The following is a 15482-nucleotide window of genomic DNA, read 5'->3' on the forward strand; positions in this document are numbered from 1 at the left end:
ATCATCTATTTATAAACAAAGTAAAACAAAGCAAAACCAAAAAAATGTCTTCTGGATGAAAATGATGGATGGAGAACGCACATCTCATATTACTGCCATCTTCTTTTGATTTTCAGCATTCCTTAGTAGTAGAAAAACACAGAAGACAAAAGCAGCACAAAACAAAGAAAAACTTAAAGCTACAAAACATAAGCACAAGTAGTAACTGACTTCATGAATCTGAGAACATGGAATCCTGAGTTCACTAAAAGCCAAGAACTGAGAGTCCCAGGCAGCTCCAGAAGTCCCAAGTAGGAGTGGAGAGTTTACATAAAGAAGTTAGGTGGAAAGGTGTTTAAGAAGCAGTTTGACCTCCAGATTGCTGTGGTCCTGTGAAGCTGTTCATGACTAACCCTCTCACAAACTGAAAAAATTATTTTCTAAAGAGAATAAATCAGAGTTCCTTTGTTTTAACTGAGTTGTAGCAAACTGAAGTTGGGAGATTCCATGACCATTAATAGGATGGACATGAAGACACACAAATGTCTTCTTCTGGTAGGAAGAAAAGCTCTGGAAAATGGGCATTTACCTCTAGGAGATCCTATGGGAAATTGGTAGAAAGGAATAATACAGAATTGACCTGTGAAGAGTCTCTGAAAAATCTGGCCCTACAATCTCGTGTAAATTCCACTTATATACCCAGAACTCCAAATCTTCTGTTTAATCCTCTTTTATTTATATATGTACAGATGACGAAGGCTACCTGACATGTTACAAAATCTTTTCTATGTAAAAACTAGAGATTTAAGCACAAAGACAAGAAAAAGTTCTAGTTGAAAGAAGATTATGAGAGAAAAAATGTCAAATAATAACCATTAACATCTTCGGGGGGAAAAGAAGAATCAAGACGTATCATGTACAGGTACAAATTCCCTATGATGAATGTGAACATTACATACATCAAAAGTGTATCAATGAAATTAATTTTTAAAAAATCTTCAGGAAGACAAAAGAAGATATTGCCCCAGGATCTATGAAAATTGGAACAAAATTAAAAACTAAAATCTCAGAGAAATTCTTAAAAATGATATTACAAATGAAAAATAATAGAATATACAGAAAGCAAAAGGCAGATAATTGTTGAAGCATTAATTCTAGAAAATTTCTGGAATTTAAGCACGTGTTGTCATTTTAAAGGGGCCTCCTGAGTACCCAGAAAAATGGATGAAAATCAACTCTGACCAGTACACATATTAGAGAAAAAGAGTATCCCAGAAGTTATTTCTCAGAAGCAAAGTTAAAATAGAGAAAAGCTTTTAAAATAGAGAAGAAAAAGAATTTTATCCAAGAGTTCTGCCTCAGAGACACCCAGTAAATTGTGTGTCTAAAAAGAGGAAACTATTTAGAGGGCAGACTCTTTCCATCCTTTCATAGCCAGCTATTGAGAGATAGGCCACAATAGGAGAGAGAAAGATGAGGCATACAGAAAACAAGAGATCCAGCACAGGAGAAACCTTCAATAACTCATAGCAGCAGGATTGTAAAAGGGAAGCCCAGAATAGCAGCTGAGCCAAAGGTGCCAGTGCAATTAGTTGAGAGGGAGGTAGACCAGAAGGCTCTGGGAAGACAAAAAATGTCTTGGGCCAGATTTAGGTCAGTGGTGCTACCAACAGCCCCACAAATGCAAGGACCTGAGTTCAGTACCCGGTACCAAAGGAAAAAAAAAAGTCTTGATAGAGGAATTGATGTACATGAAGAACTTAGCATTTAAAGATTGCAGAACGTTTAATGATGATTTAGTGGCAACTACTTAGAAAACTAAGCATAAGGAGGAAAACAAATAAACAATGCACCAGGAAAAATAGAAATTGGCCAAAACAATAATAATTTACTCCCTATACCAGCCCTAAATACAATTTATTGGTAACAGTATACACTTAATATTAATTCAACAAAAATTGCAATATAATTGTCTTTAGAAAATAAGGGCATGGAGATCACTGAGGACAGGGATAGTACAATAAGACAAGTCTTCTCAGAAAGTCAACAGATAATGGGCAAAACTAAATAATACTAAGAAGAAAGAGAAAAGTAACTAGTATGTTATAGATAGAGAAGTGAAATCTGAAAGAATGCAAGATAAAGATTGGAAGCATTTGACTTCAGGTAAGGATATTGGTTGAGGGAAAGCATAGATGATGGATGTACTTTGCAATATTTCACAAATAAATGTGTAAAACTATGGTTGGTGTACTCATACTACATACAATCGGAAGTGTATATACCTGTGTTTATTTAGGAGACCAAGATAGACAATCCAAAATTTAATCCGTGGAGAATTAACAAAGTTCAAGTCATTCAGAATTAGCAAAGCTCAAGTCATTAATAAGTGGCTTTCTATCAAATACTATAATTCTCCTCAATAGTAGACAAATATACATCTAACATCACATACAGTTTTAGCATTTATTTAGCTGTGACAATGGAAGAGAACATAGAAACTAAGTTCATCAAACTTAATATTACCATCACAGGAATGGTCATCATTTTGTAATTGAAATATATAAAAAGAAACACTTTGAGTTTTAAAAAATATGAAATCATAATGAAGAGCTACATTAATTAAAATCACTTAATATTATAAAGCCCATAGTTACATTAGAGTTTAATCAAATGATGTAAAACAATGAGCATTCAACCACATCCACTTATGCATTTAATTCAATAAAATAGAAAGGGGGTGTTCATTAAGAGTTTAACAAGTAGCAATACAGAGGCAAAGGATATAAAGAAGGTGTCTATCTCTTAAGTCTGTTCATCCAATCAGAATGAAAGCCTAGACTTCTAAGAAACCTTTAAAAATTCTAAAATTTCTATACCCATATTTTTAATCTTTCTTCACCAAATAGTATCATCAAATTAAAGTCACAAGATCTGTGGAATTGACTAAGTGTAAAGAATCTCTTTTAATTTAGAGACAGTTCATTAGAAAGAGAATAGGAAAACACACAGGTAGATCTGTATGTATGAGAAGCCTTCTTTTCCAAATATTCTTAAAATAGCTTACCTGGAACCTAGAATTCACCTTCCTCTAGAGATAATACTCAACTGAGAACATCTAATATCAGAAGGTGAAACATGTTTGTTATTCTTGGGCATATACAACTTACCCAATTTCTATTGCTAATATTCATGTATATGTTTGCACAGGTGATAAAAATTAATAGTATAGTCAATTGGAATGTTTAGAAGTATTTGTTCCTTTTACTACTTTCTAAACACACAGAATACTAACAGTATAGACATAAGCCCAGAGATTTCACAGTAAGCTTACATTCCAGAATAAAAATTCAACATTTGGCAGTGCATTATTTTCTCATTCTCATCAACATTTTTGTGTGAACTCTGTATATGTTTGGGGAAGGAGCTGTATAAATTTAATTTTATTGCAATGAATGATTTGCTTTAAGTTAAAATATTAAAAATTAAGACTTTTGATGTAAAAAAATCTCCTTAATATGAATTAAATAAAATAAAGATCTTTCAGAGGAAAAAAAATGTTCTGCAAGCATTAATTTGGAACAAAGAAAAGTTTTTGAAATACTCCAATGTGCACAGTATTCCAAAGGTGTGATTTTTCTCATTTCAGAAAAAAGGAACTCTTTCATCAATGCCCTTCTCTAGAAGGCAGAAGAACAATTTCCGTTGCAAAGTAGGTTGTGCAGATTCTCTGAGCTCTTTCCTAAATTATTAATTTGGTTAATCAGTACATCCTTTTCACAGATATTCTAAAGGGAGATTGGTCCCACTCCTTGTCCAAAATTCCAGATGATATTAATTAGCAAATTTTTATTTTTAAAAAATGAAAGTAGTATTAAACCCACTCAATATTCAATTCTTATAGAAGATATGCCATATGGTGCAAACTTTTTACAATAAAAATTCATGTAGGCTATTGCAGTTTTCGCAAAGGAATTTGGTCTATGGCTTACTTCATATAAAATCCCCATTTTGTATTGGAATAAAGTCTACCCCTGTCTCTTAAAATCCACCGCAAAGAATTTTTAAGCCGGGTAATTAGGACACCTGCTTTAAATCCTTTGATAGATTTTTTTTTTTTTTTTTTAGTTCATTTCTTGGGAGAAGTCTTCTGACTGTTGCTTTTTAAATTTAATCAAAGCTATTTTGCTAAATTGCTTTCCAAGCAGACCTCCAAATATTAGCGGTCAAATCTGGTTCTGGCCTTGTTGCGATTTGAATATTAACAGTCGTAGTTTTACACCCGGTCCATTTTGAGTAATGCATCCCAACTCCCACAACTCAGCAGTCATTTTTTCCCTTCCTCGGCTGGCCCTGGCCCTTAGAATGTTTGCGTGGTGTCACCGTGAATGTGCTCGGAGCAGAGTTATATGGCATCATTTGGAGAAACATTGCGTTAATAACCAGAGTTCAAGGGCAAAGGATATAAACGGAGCAAATTACAAGTCTGAACAGATATATAGCTTTTGCTAAAAGGGACATGGGCTGCTACTTTATTTACTGGGCACTGGTGCTTTTGCGGATGGTGCCAGAACACACGAAGGCATTTTTAAACGACCACATCACAGTTTAAGAAAACAACACACATTTTCAGACTAGAAAGAAAGCTACTGCAAACATTAACAATTCTGAGTTTCCTAATGAGAGAATGTGGTTTACTGTAACATACTTTAAGCTTCCTGGTAATTTCATAGATGATAATACCATTTTATTGCCACCATGGAGGGAAAGCAAAATCTTACTGGAAACCTCAATTCAAAAGATCATTTCAAACTGCAACTTAACCCAATTTTGTCAGGGCTTACTTGCTGTGCTTATTGTAACCATTTTAACCAGGGTTTCTGCCTTCTTTCAAAATTAACACTGTAAAAGAATGATCTGTGGAAATGCTATATTTTATTTCTACATGTTGATTTCTGAGCTACCTCAAAAACTATATAAGAATGATCAATTCCAAAAAAGGAAGAAAAATCTATTTTAAAAGGGAACAAAAGAGTAATTTCATTAATAATCAAAGAAAATGAATATCAAAGAAATCATTTCAGCTTGCTTCATTAACAAATAATTTTATTAATATAATCGCAAATAACACTAGACATACCTTTAAATATAATCCATACTTTATATACATACTACTTTTCACAATGTATACATATGCCAAAATATCATGTTGTACATCTTGAGTATATACACTATATACTCTATTTTTACCTTAATAAAACTGAAAAAGTGGATATAATACTTTTCTATTGTCAGGACAGAATGTCACTTTTTTTGTAAAGTAGTTGAAAAACTTTTAAGAACTATCAAAATGTTTCAGAAAGCATGGCTCATTTATTACACTTTAAAATTATATGACATTGATAGTTTTAAAACAGAAATTTTATCTTAAGATGTCTTTAATATATCATTTATTTTCACTGAAATATTGGAGCAATTTAAGTATCCAACACTCTGGAGATGGTTAAGTAAATTACATTTTCACTGAATGAAAGATTATGCTGTTATTACAATCAATTAATATGGCTATTCTGGAATAATACTAAAAAACTTCTGACTTTGTATATGAAGAATCTACATGATTGAAATATCCTCTTTTATAAGTCTTGAAACATACGTGAATTTAATTGAAGTGTACACTTCTTGTATATGCTGTGTCACCCTGATAGGATTATTAGATTTTTAAAAATCTTTTTCTTCCTAAACTTACTGTTATATTATTAAAATACGGTTTTTGAGAGCGAAATACATATACGTATACACTTTTTCAACCACAGTTAAATAACACGCTCTTTTTTGACAGGTTCAGTCTTACTTATTGCCCTTTTAAATGTGCCTTCAATTCTCATGTGGTGTTAGCAATGAGGGAGGGGAGGAGTGGTGGCTCTTCTGAAGCATAAGCAGACAGAATCATGTACCACTTTCCCCACATGAAAATAGCCAACTATTTTTCTAAACTATTCTGTCCTCAGAGGCAGATGAATCAACACACAGGCAGGACGGGCTTTTTCCTTGACACGAGATGTATTACCTTCAGCAGGAGAAATGCCTGCTGTGAATCGAGCTGTCCTTCAGTTGCCAAAGCAGGAACCAAGTGACAAAAGAGCTCACTGCCAGCCCCATTTCTACCGTGGTTCATGACATATTTTCTCCTGCTATCTGTCTGTCTGTCTCAAGCTTCCTCTCAGCTTAATGAATTTTTAAAAGGGCACCTCTTAAACACAACTGCCTGAAACCATGTTTCTCATCCTTTTGCAAGGCCAAACCGAACATATTTAAATTGCTCGTGACTTTTAAACACATAGACGCCAGATAAATTATGAAAGCATTACACATTCTAATGTACACACTGTATCCGTAGAACACATTTTTCCAATTTTATCTTATTCTCTCTGAGAAAAGTTTTATTAGCATGTAATAGCCAATTGTTTATATTTTATCCTACTTTCCTCTATTTTATCCTAGCTTTCCTCTCTTTTAACCAATTTCTTTTTTGTAAATAAACCAACTGTCTTAAACTAAAGCTCTGCACACTGCACAATTTACAAAATCAAAACGTAAGATTCAATAGGTCTTAGCACAGGGACAGATCTGTACAAGTGAAAGCATAATCAAACAGGTCATTTTTCTCATCCCAGGGCAAAGCACTCTACCCACTGTCATCTCCCAAGCCTTCCCTCCTAAATCCAGGCACCGCTGAGCTACTGTCTATTTTCATAGAGTTTCCTCTTCTGGGAATTCTTTTTTTCGTTTTTCAAAATAGACCTTACTCATAATGACTTTTTTTTTTTTTAAACCAAATTTTTGTGGTTTTAATAGGGCCTGGAAAAGTGGAAATTTCATCTCCGCAGGTCTGATACACTATTTCCCAGATTTGGAAGGGCACCTCGCTCCCCGCGCTGGGCACCAAGCAGCTCCTGCGCTCCTCCTCCGCTGCTGCGCCCGGGCTGGCGACAGCGCGTCCACCATCCTGCTCCCCCCGCGCAGCCGCCGCCAGGTGGGGCCGCACCTGCGGGACGCGCGAGGCTTCCCTTGCTCGTCTGGCGGGCTAGCGATGCCCTCCCGATCCCCTGGGTTCTCCGAGACCAGAAGGCGACAGATGTGCTGGAGGACACAGACTGCGTCTGGGCTGAGCCCGCGGCTGGAGCCAGGGCGTAGGGGAGGCTGGAACCTGTGAGACCCACTTCTCCCTTGACTCAGGGGCCTGGTATGCAAGCATCTGCCATGCAAGGATTGGAGGGCAAAGGGGCCGGCCCTCTTGAGTTTGGCCTGTCCAAAGTGGAGGGACCCGGATGGATGCTTACCTTCCAGAGGAAGAGTAACCGAGAAGGTGTTAGTGAGAGCATATGCAGCCTCTGGTCGCTGGCCCTTTCTACCTCTAACCCACGATGGAGTTTGCAAGCCAAGTACTGCCCCAAACCAAGTGACAACATTAACCCAGCTCTCAAGATTAACCAGTCCCCATAGGATGTGAAACCTGCCTCAAAGGAAAGCCTGCCCTGGACCCCAGAGGATCAGAAGACCGGAGTGTACCCATTAAAACAAACAAATAAAACAAAATAAAATAAAACAACAACAACAACAACAAAACACGGGGCCCTCAAACCACAGGGAATATTTCCCAAGTAGACAAACTATTTGTAATGCCACCACCTTGTCTTAGTGGGCTTATAGGCAGTTTGCAGTTCCTCAGCTATTGCCTGGGAAAACTGCTAAGATAAGCCCTGCCCATATGTTATGGATTTTATACTGGACTCAGTAACTCCTTTTGGTTTAAAAGATCCTGAACATGGACTCTATCATGTAATTTGAGAACGACATAGGTAGGCAGAATCAGTGGGGTGAGCAGCAATGCCCACCCCCTGGCATGCCTAGAAAGCAGCAGTCCTGAGGAGGCTTCAAGTTTTCCTAGAAATGCGTATTTCTTTAATAATAAGAGCGACCACAGCGGCAGGGGTTACACTTAAGCCCCTGTCCCTGTTTTGATTCTAAATTATGAATCATAAAAAAGAGAGGGAACCAATAGCCTCAATTCTCCTGCCTTGAACGCCTGGCTCTGGTATGCCATAAAGGAAGAGAGATACCCAAGTGAGAAGTGAGCCATTTTGCTCCAGAGGGAGGAGGGTCACACTTGGGAAGCCCCAGGTTCCTCCCAGCACCCATAGGAGTCTTTCTTCTAAGTCACTTTTATGTATTTATTTATTTGAAATACTAATACCTAGATTAATATTCTGATTCGATGCCTGTGAGGTGCTCTTGGAACATAAATACTTTGGAAAACTCTGCCCCTCAGTGGACTTGCAGAACCCCATAGATGCACATTTCAACTCTGTCCTATTTCATGGAATGCATGTGTGGAATTCACGGAATATTATTCTCATCTGCTTCAAGAGATACAGTTATTATTCCTCATCACTCCCACTCATGCAGGTGCACAGATTCCACAATGTGTCTACAGAGTCTCACATTGTCTCTCTCTCTCTCTCTCTCTCTCTCTTCTCATCTATATCTCACTCCTGTTAGCACTCTGGTCTATTCATTATTCATTCCGGCTGCTAAAAATTAATCATTTCTCACTGAAACATCTCCATAGTAGGTATTTTGGTTTTCTGGTTTTTCCTAGCGAAACAGTCGTTTATGTTATTTGAACTTGAACGGGTGCAGGGCAAGTGATAGACACACTGCGGAATGTTGAGCTCTCAAACATTTCCAGAACTCAAAGTCAGGGTGGAGGAATCCCTAACCTGTTCAGTCTGTGGCCCTCATTCATCTGCCGGGGGGCCTGCCTGAGGCGCCCTGCCTTAAGGGCACAAGTCTGGCTGCACATTTTGTATGAGCAGAACATTCTTCCTGTTCACCAAAGTGGAACTAAAGTTTCTCCTTGCTGTGGCTTTTCTTGCTCCCTGTGGCTAGCAGCACCGCATTTCTGGATTATGTTATACACTTTTCCTTGAGAGATAGATGATCTGTTCTTTGATTAGACACCCTGACCTTTTACGGGTGTTGATCATTGATCTTGATCTGGGCTGGATAGGAAGTAGGAAGCTCTCAACTCTGAAAAGTTACTCTGCTGCCAACACCACAGCGAAATTCAATTTCTGCATCGTCAAAGCCACTACAGCAGGACTCAATTAGAGTATCTCTCGTTATTATTTTACTTTTATTAAGCAAGCTGCAGCCTCTGCTTTCTAGCTCTAGCTTTTAGTTACAGTAATCAATTTTTCAGTATAACTAGCAATAATTGCTGGCTTGGATATTGAGCTTTCATGGGGCTTAGACATAGTGTGTTCCTGAGAAGGGCCCTCTCCATACCTCTCCCACAGATGGGTAATAATACCATACATTAATACCTCCACATTGGTTTATGTGTGTTTGACCACAGTGCAAGCATAATTATTTTTGCCCAGTAAAAGCTATTAGAGATCTATTTGGTAGGTTTTACGATCAATAGCTCCTGTGATATTTGTGTAGCAGCCCCAGAATAATCAATTGAAGGTCATATAAAGTAAATTACCATCCTCCCATAATGATTCTTTTTTCTAGATGAGAATTGGGTTTTATTATTTCATCAGGAGCCTCTCACGACGCATGCTCTCTGTCTGGCAAAAAGAGAAATAGAAAAGTTGTGAGCATATTTTGAACACAGCATTAATATCCATTACTTGAATTTATGTTATTGAATGATTGAATTAGTGGATTCACACTGGAATTCCTTCAAAACCCTTCCTTATGTACTCAGTGACACAGTTAATAACAGTTGGAGCAAACCGACGCCTGTGCCGCATGGTGGAGTGAGTCACTCTGCAAAAGTCAATCTTTGTAGCTGTCTCTTTAAAGCAAATTTAGAGTTGGTTAAATGTGTTATATTGACAGTATGACCGAGCTTCTCTCTTCAAACCCTTTTGAAGAGTGACTGGTGAACTAAGTGGGAAACGGGGTTCAGACTGCTGAATAGCAATACATCATCCACCAGGCACGCAAGGTGCCAGGGTGGGGGGAGCAGCCATCAGCCTGGACACCTGTGCTGGAGTCAGGCCTGTAGCTCACCTGAGGTACCTAACCTGGATTTCAACCTTGCAGTGCCCACCAGAGTGACGGCTGCGCCTCTCTAACGAATTGCAATTTGCCAAGCAGAGGCATGCAATCCCCCAACTGTCTTAAAGGGACCCATTTTCAAAGTTTAGCCTTTCTTTTTGTGGGTGCAATCAGTTGTGCACTGAAAAACTGCAGCCACAGTTGGATAACTGCAGGCACAAGAGGCCACGGGAGGCCTCTTTGCTCCAAATTTTGTACCTGCAACTAATTGCACTTACAGCAAATGGGAGTGGGGTAGGAGCTTTTTTAAAAATTTGGGCCAGCAAATTCTCCATGGAGGAAATAGGCAAGGAGAGAGACAATTACTCACTTTCTTAAAGACAAAGGCAAATCGAGACATCCTTTTCCTCACACACTGGATCTAGTCTGTAGGACATGGCCTGGGAGCCACGTACCAGGTACCACAAGTGGCCCTGATCATCTGGGACATGGCCTGGGATAAGGAGTTGCTTTGTCAATGCAGAAAAAAATATTCTGCTGAAAAGTACATCCAAGAGGATGCTCGTGAGGCTGCTACTTTCTGTCTGATGATAAACTGATGAAGTGTTTCAGAATAAATGGCAAAAGAGACTTTCTTTTTCTTCAAAGAAATTGATGTTATTGTTACTCCTCATTTGCTTTGCAGCTAAGTAATGGAAAAATTTAAAATACTAGACCCTCAAGATTTTAATGAGTGGAAACAAGAAAACACCTTAAATTATGGATGTTACATATGTATTTGTATACATACGGAAGCATTTATATAAATTATACATGTGTCGATCTATATACACATATATACACAATCATACACCCATACACATATTTTACATTATTTAATGAGCCAAGGGAAAGGGTAATTTTGAGTCTTAAGGGTTATCCAACTGTGACCTAATTCCCAGAGACTGGACATCTTCCTGAAGGGGACTTATGAATCTAGGCCCCCAGGGGCCCCATTCCACCATCTCCTTTGTACAATATGGTGATAAGCAAATTGAGATTTAATGCAAGAAATTATTTTCTACCTTTTGTAGATGACCATAAAATAAACTGATGCTCAGGAAATTAGACATCAAATACTGAATAACACCGACAACTTGAGTTACTGTACTTATAGTAACAGTTGGAACTGTAATTTTATCCCAGTGATAAATGTCATCACCAAACACAACAGGATAAGGTCCTGGTAATCATTGCAGATCCTAGGAGATAGGTGAGGAGTAGCATAGTAGCACTTAAAGACTAAAGAAATCCGGACAGACATATAGAGTAATGGCACAGAACTGAGAGCACGAAAACAAATACAGGCAAACACTGTCAGCTGAGTGAGGCTGCCGAACATACTCAGTGGGGAAGGAACAGTCTCTTCAGGTGGTGTCAGGAGAACTGGATATACACAAAGAATTCTATCAGATACTTGTCTTATGCCACTCATAAAATCAATGGAAAATGGGTTAAAGACTTGAACAAGCATGGAAACTGTGAAACTTCTAGAAGAAAAGCAAAATAAGTGTCATGCCATTAGCCTAGGTGGTGAGTTTTTGAACAAGCATCCAAAAGCAAAAATAGATAAATGATATTGCATCAAAATAAAAAAGCTTCTACACTGCAAAGGAAACAACAAAATTCTTCCTATGGAATGGGAGAAAATACCCAGTATCAAATAGGGTATGGAATTCAAAAGCACAAAGCTTTTACAACTTATTAGCGAAACATATAATAACTATTTTTAAAAATAAACCAAATACTTGAGTAGGCATTCTTCCAAAGAAGATATACATATATCTAATAAATATGTGAAAATATGTCCAGTGTCACTAATCAGTGAAATGCAAATCAAATGTACCATGTGAGGAGGTTACACAGTTAGGGTGTCTTTCACTATCATTCTTCTCCCAAATGACAAGTGCTGGCAAGGATGGGAAGAAATTGGAATTCCTGTATACTGTTAGCATCCTGCTATTAAGGAAAAGAGTTCAGTCTAACCTAGATGAAAACAAATGCCATCATTCATATGAAAATATGTTCAGGGTCGTATTGTTGAATTTAATATTTATATTAAAAGTCAATTATGAAGTAAACATGAGAGAACTGAACAATTCCTTTTAGTACTTTCCTATAGGGAAAGTATTCCAAATTTTCAGTTACAATTTACACTCATGTTGTGATAAAGCATCAGTAGAAGACCAAAAGGAAGGACTCCTGGCCCTTAACTGTCGTGCTTGTTCTTAACGAGATCACATTGGCCTGAGAATCTAGTTTCCCTTGCCAAATCCCTCCAAGAGAATGATGTACAATTAGAAATACAAATTAACCCCCAACCAGCTTACTGGGAGTCTCCCTACCTGTACTGTGACTTACAATATTTGCAATATTGTAGTGTTACCTCCTCGTCTTTTCTTATCTTTCTTTTGGGACACGTTGAATGAATGAAATCTCTGCCATTGACCTTTGGACAGCATACCAAATAAGAAATTCATCTCTCTTATTAATTCTACTGAAACTTTGCATTCAGATTTGGTCTTATACTTTGAAAAGGGATGGAGAAGTTGTAGAGAGATCAGAGAAGAAAAATCTAAATGAAACAGAACAAAATAAACAATAGAATTCCAAGCCATGGTTAGAAAAATTGTTCTACAGAGACAAAGGTAAAAGATGGCAAGAGCATGGGATGATCTATGAGGAAATCACAGGACTATTTTCCTCCAGAGGTAAAAGTAATAACATTTGGGGAAATGGACTTAAATTAGAAGCAATTTTATATGTACAGAAAAATACTCCATTAACTGTGAAGGCTAAAAAATAGTTTTAATGAACAGCAAAGAGAAGCTATAAAATATCAATCCTTACAATAACAAAAACCCTATGCAAATGAGGCATTTGATAAATAAATAGCTGCACTTGGAACTGATTGATAATGCTGATGGTAAAGGTCATTAGAACTGCTTCCCTGCAAATTTCTGCAAAACCTTTGCATGACCTAGTCTCTCTTAGTGGTTGCCTAGTACCCCTGACAACGGATTAATTTCACCATACACCTTCTTCATACCTATTTGAGCAGTTTTGCTCAGCCATTATTAGATGATCCTGTTTAATTTTGGTTCTGCTTTAAATAAAATCTTAAGTCTTAAGTGGGCTGAAGGCTCTGCCCAATGGCTCTACAAAGCTTCCCTGTTAAGTCATCCCTTAAAAAAATAATACCATGTCTTTGCTTCTCTCCTTAGATCTGCATTTTACTCAAGGCTGACCTTGTCTCTGCCTTCAGCTGGAAAATAGATGCTATGAGTTGGGAAATCCCTCATCTTTTATATAGTTTTCATTTCTATCTGCCTTGGTGAAAGCCTCCTCTTGCTTTCAAGGGCCAGTTCCTTTATCTGAATCTTATCCCCTCATCCTTCTGAAGAATTTTGATGACTTCAATATATCACCCTTCTCCTCCAGTGCTCCTTCAATTCTGGATCAGTATGGAAACTAAACAGTATAAACATTTAACCCCTCCAAAAAAACAAGGAAACAGAAATCAAACTCAATCTTTGTGAAGGATGGTCATTACCTCCAATATCCATTGTCTCTCCTTTGATAAATCTTTGAGCTATAAAGCTTCATCTATGCTTGCAGTTGGTTCCATGAACATCTGGAATAGATAACATTCCCCAGTTTCTCTTATAGTCAGATGGGGCTATGTGAATGAGTAAACAGATACTGTGTTGAACCTCTTGGAAGCAACCTTATTGAGGAGATCTGAGTCTTCCATTACTCCTGAACTTCTCACTTTCTAACATTAGTAATTAAGGAGAAAATAGATACATATCAAGTTTGAGCTGTTGTTATATTTCATATCAACTGCAGCTAATATTAATCTTCACTGATATATTAACATTTCCTAAAGCTCCTCACTCTAAAGCTACTGCCACCAACCTCAACTTCCCTTCACATTAAGGACTTTGAGTCATTTTTATATGCAGCCTCCAGTTCTCATGGGTGAGGCTGTCATGTCCCACCCCTTCCATCCCTGCCACAATCCCTATAGGACAATACCAGGAGCACTGATCTCCAACTGCCAATCTTCATCTTACTATAGCAATAGCAGTTGACACCATCCACTCTCAAAATCCCCTCTTTCCTGAGATTCTTTACTAGGATCACACCCTCCTGAGTTTTCTTCAGCCTCTCTGGTTACTACTGTTCCTCAGTTTCCTTGGCAATCCTACATTTCAGTTGTCTACTTCATCTCTTCATCTATTTCCTCCTCTTTTGATTCCACAATTATTTTAAACCTAATACATCCAACATGGAATTCTTGTTCTTCTCACTTCTGGAAATTGTACCTACCTCAGTCTTGCTAATCTTAGCAAATTCAACCACTTGCTGTTTTTCGTGGGAGTCATCTTTAACTCCACTCTGTGCTTCACTCTTTAGAATGCCATTCTCAAAGCAACTGTGGTTGGGTCTATCTTAAGTATAAGAATTAAATCTATTTCTGTCCATTTTTACTTCTGCTACCCTAGTCCCAGATATTATAATCCTCCTCCTGATGCATGGAATGATGTCTAGTCTGTTTTTCTCATTTTTTTCCTTGTTCAATCACAGATTAATCTGAAGAAATAAAACACATAGCTGTGCTGATCCAAGTTCCACTATGGACAGATTTGCATTGAGAACTCAATCTAGGCTCCTTAACCTGGATCTTATGGCCCCTGAGAATGTCATATGCCCTGACACAGGCTTCCTTTCTGTTCCTCAGAAAAAAATGAAGTATTTCCCACCCCTGAACTTTTGTGCAGCTATTTCTGCTCCCTAGCTATCTCTCCACCAACCACTTCTTGCAATTGAATCATTTTTACCCTTTCAGGTTCCCACTAAATATTATTACTTCAACAAAACTTGCATTGACCACCTTATTAAAGGACATACTTATACACATACGTACATATATATGGATATATACAAATGTATACATGGATGTCGGTGTGGATATATGTGTGCACACATTTTCATATTGTGTATATATATATATATATATATATGTATACACATTTATTCACACACAGATCCTTTCTAACTCTTCACTCATATTCCTTTTTTTTTTTTTTTTTCTTTTTTTGGTACCAGAGATCAAGCTCAGGACCTTGCTCTTGCAAGGCGGGTGCGGTGCCACTGAGCTAAATCCCCAGCCCCATCCACTGATATTCCTTTAAAGAAATGCTTAAAGTTTTAAAGTAATAATTACTATAGATTACTGGCCACATTATTAAAATATTCAAACAACTTGAATGAAGTATTGTTTACCATAAAATTGACATGTTTTAGGCTTATGTTCAATGTTTTCTATTTTAAGAAAAATGTACTGAATTCTGCAACCATCACCACCATTCAATTTTAAAACATTC

General features: G+C 37.5%; 1 long non-coding RNA gene across 4 annotated transcripts in view; it reads right to left on the bottom strand.

Annotated features, from left to right (window-relative positions):
* Positions 1-15482, bottom strand: part of LOC147824861 (uncharacterized) — a 58013-nt gene that overhangs the window by 16041 nt on the left and 26490 nt on the right. Inside the window, exon 1 of one of the 4 annotated variants that reach the window (XR_015441717.1) lies at positions 7323-7896. The exons of 1 other annotated variant lie outside the window; for it this stretch is intronic. This is a non-coding gene — a long non-coding RNA (uncharacterized LOC147824861). Of the gene's footprint in view, positions 1-6049; positions 7292-7322; positions 7897-15482 lie in introns of those variants that run through there. 2 more of the 4 variants (XR_015441719.1, XR_015441716.1) reach the window with 2 other exon arrangements.

This window comes from Heterocephalus glaber, unplaced genomic scaffold, assembly GCF_053883595.1.
Source record: "Heterocephalus glaber isolate CG9 unplaced genomic scaffold, H.glaber_assembly_v1.0 deba00001531, whole genome shotgun sequence".
Taxonomy (NCBI): Eukaryota; Metazoa; Chordata; class Mammalia; order Rodentia; family Bathyergidae; genus Heterocephalus; species Heterocephalus glaber.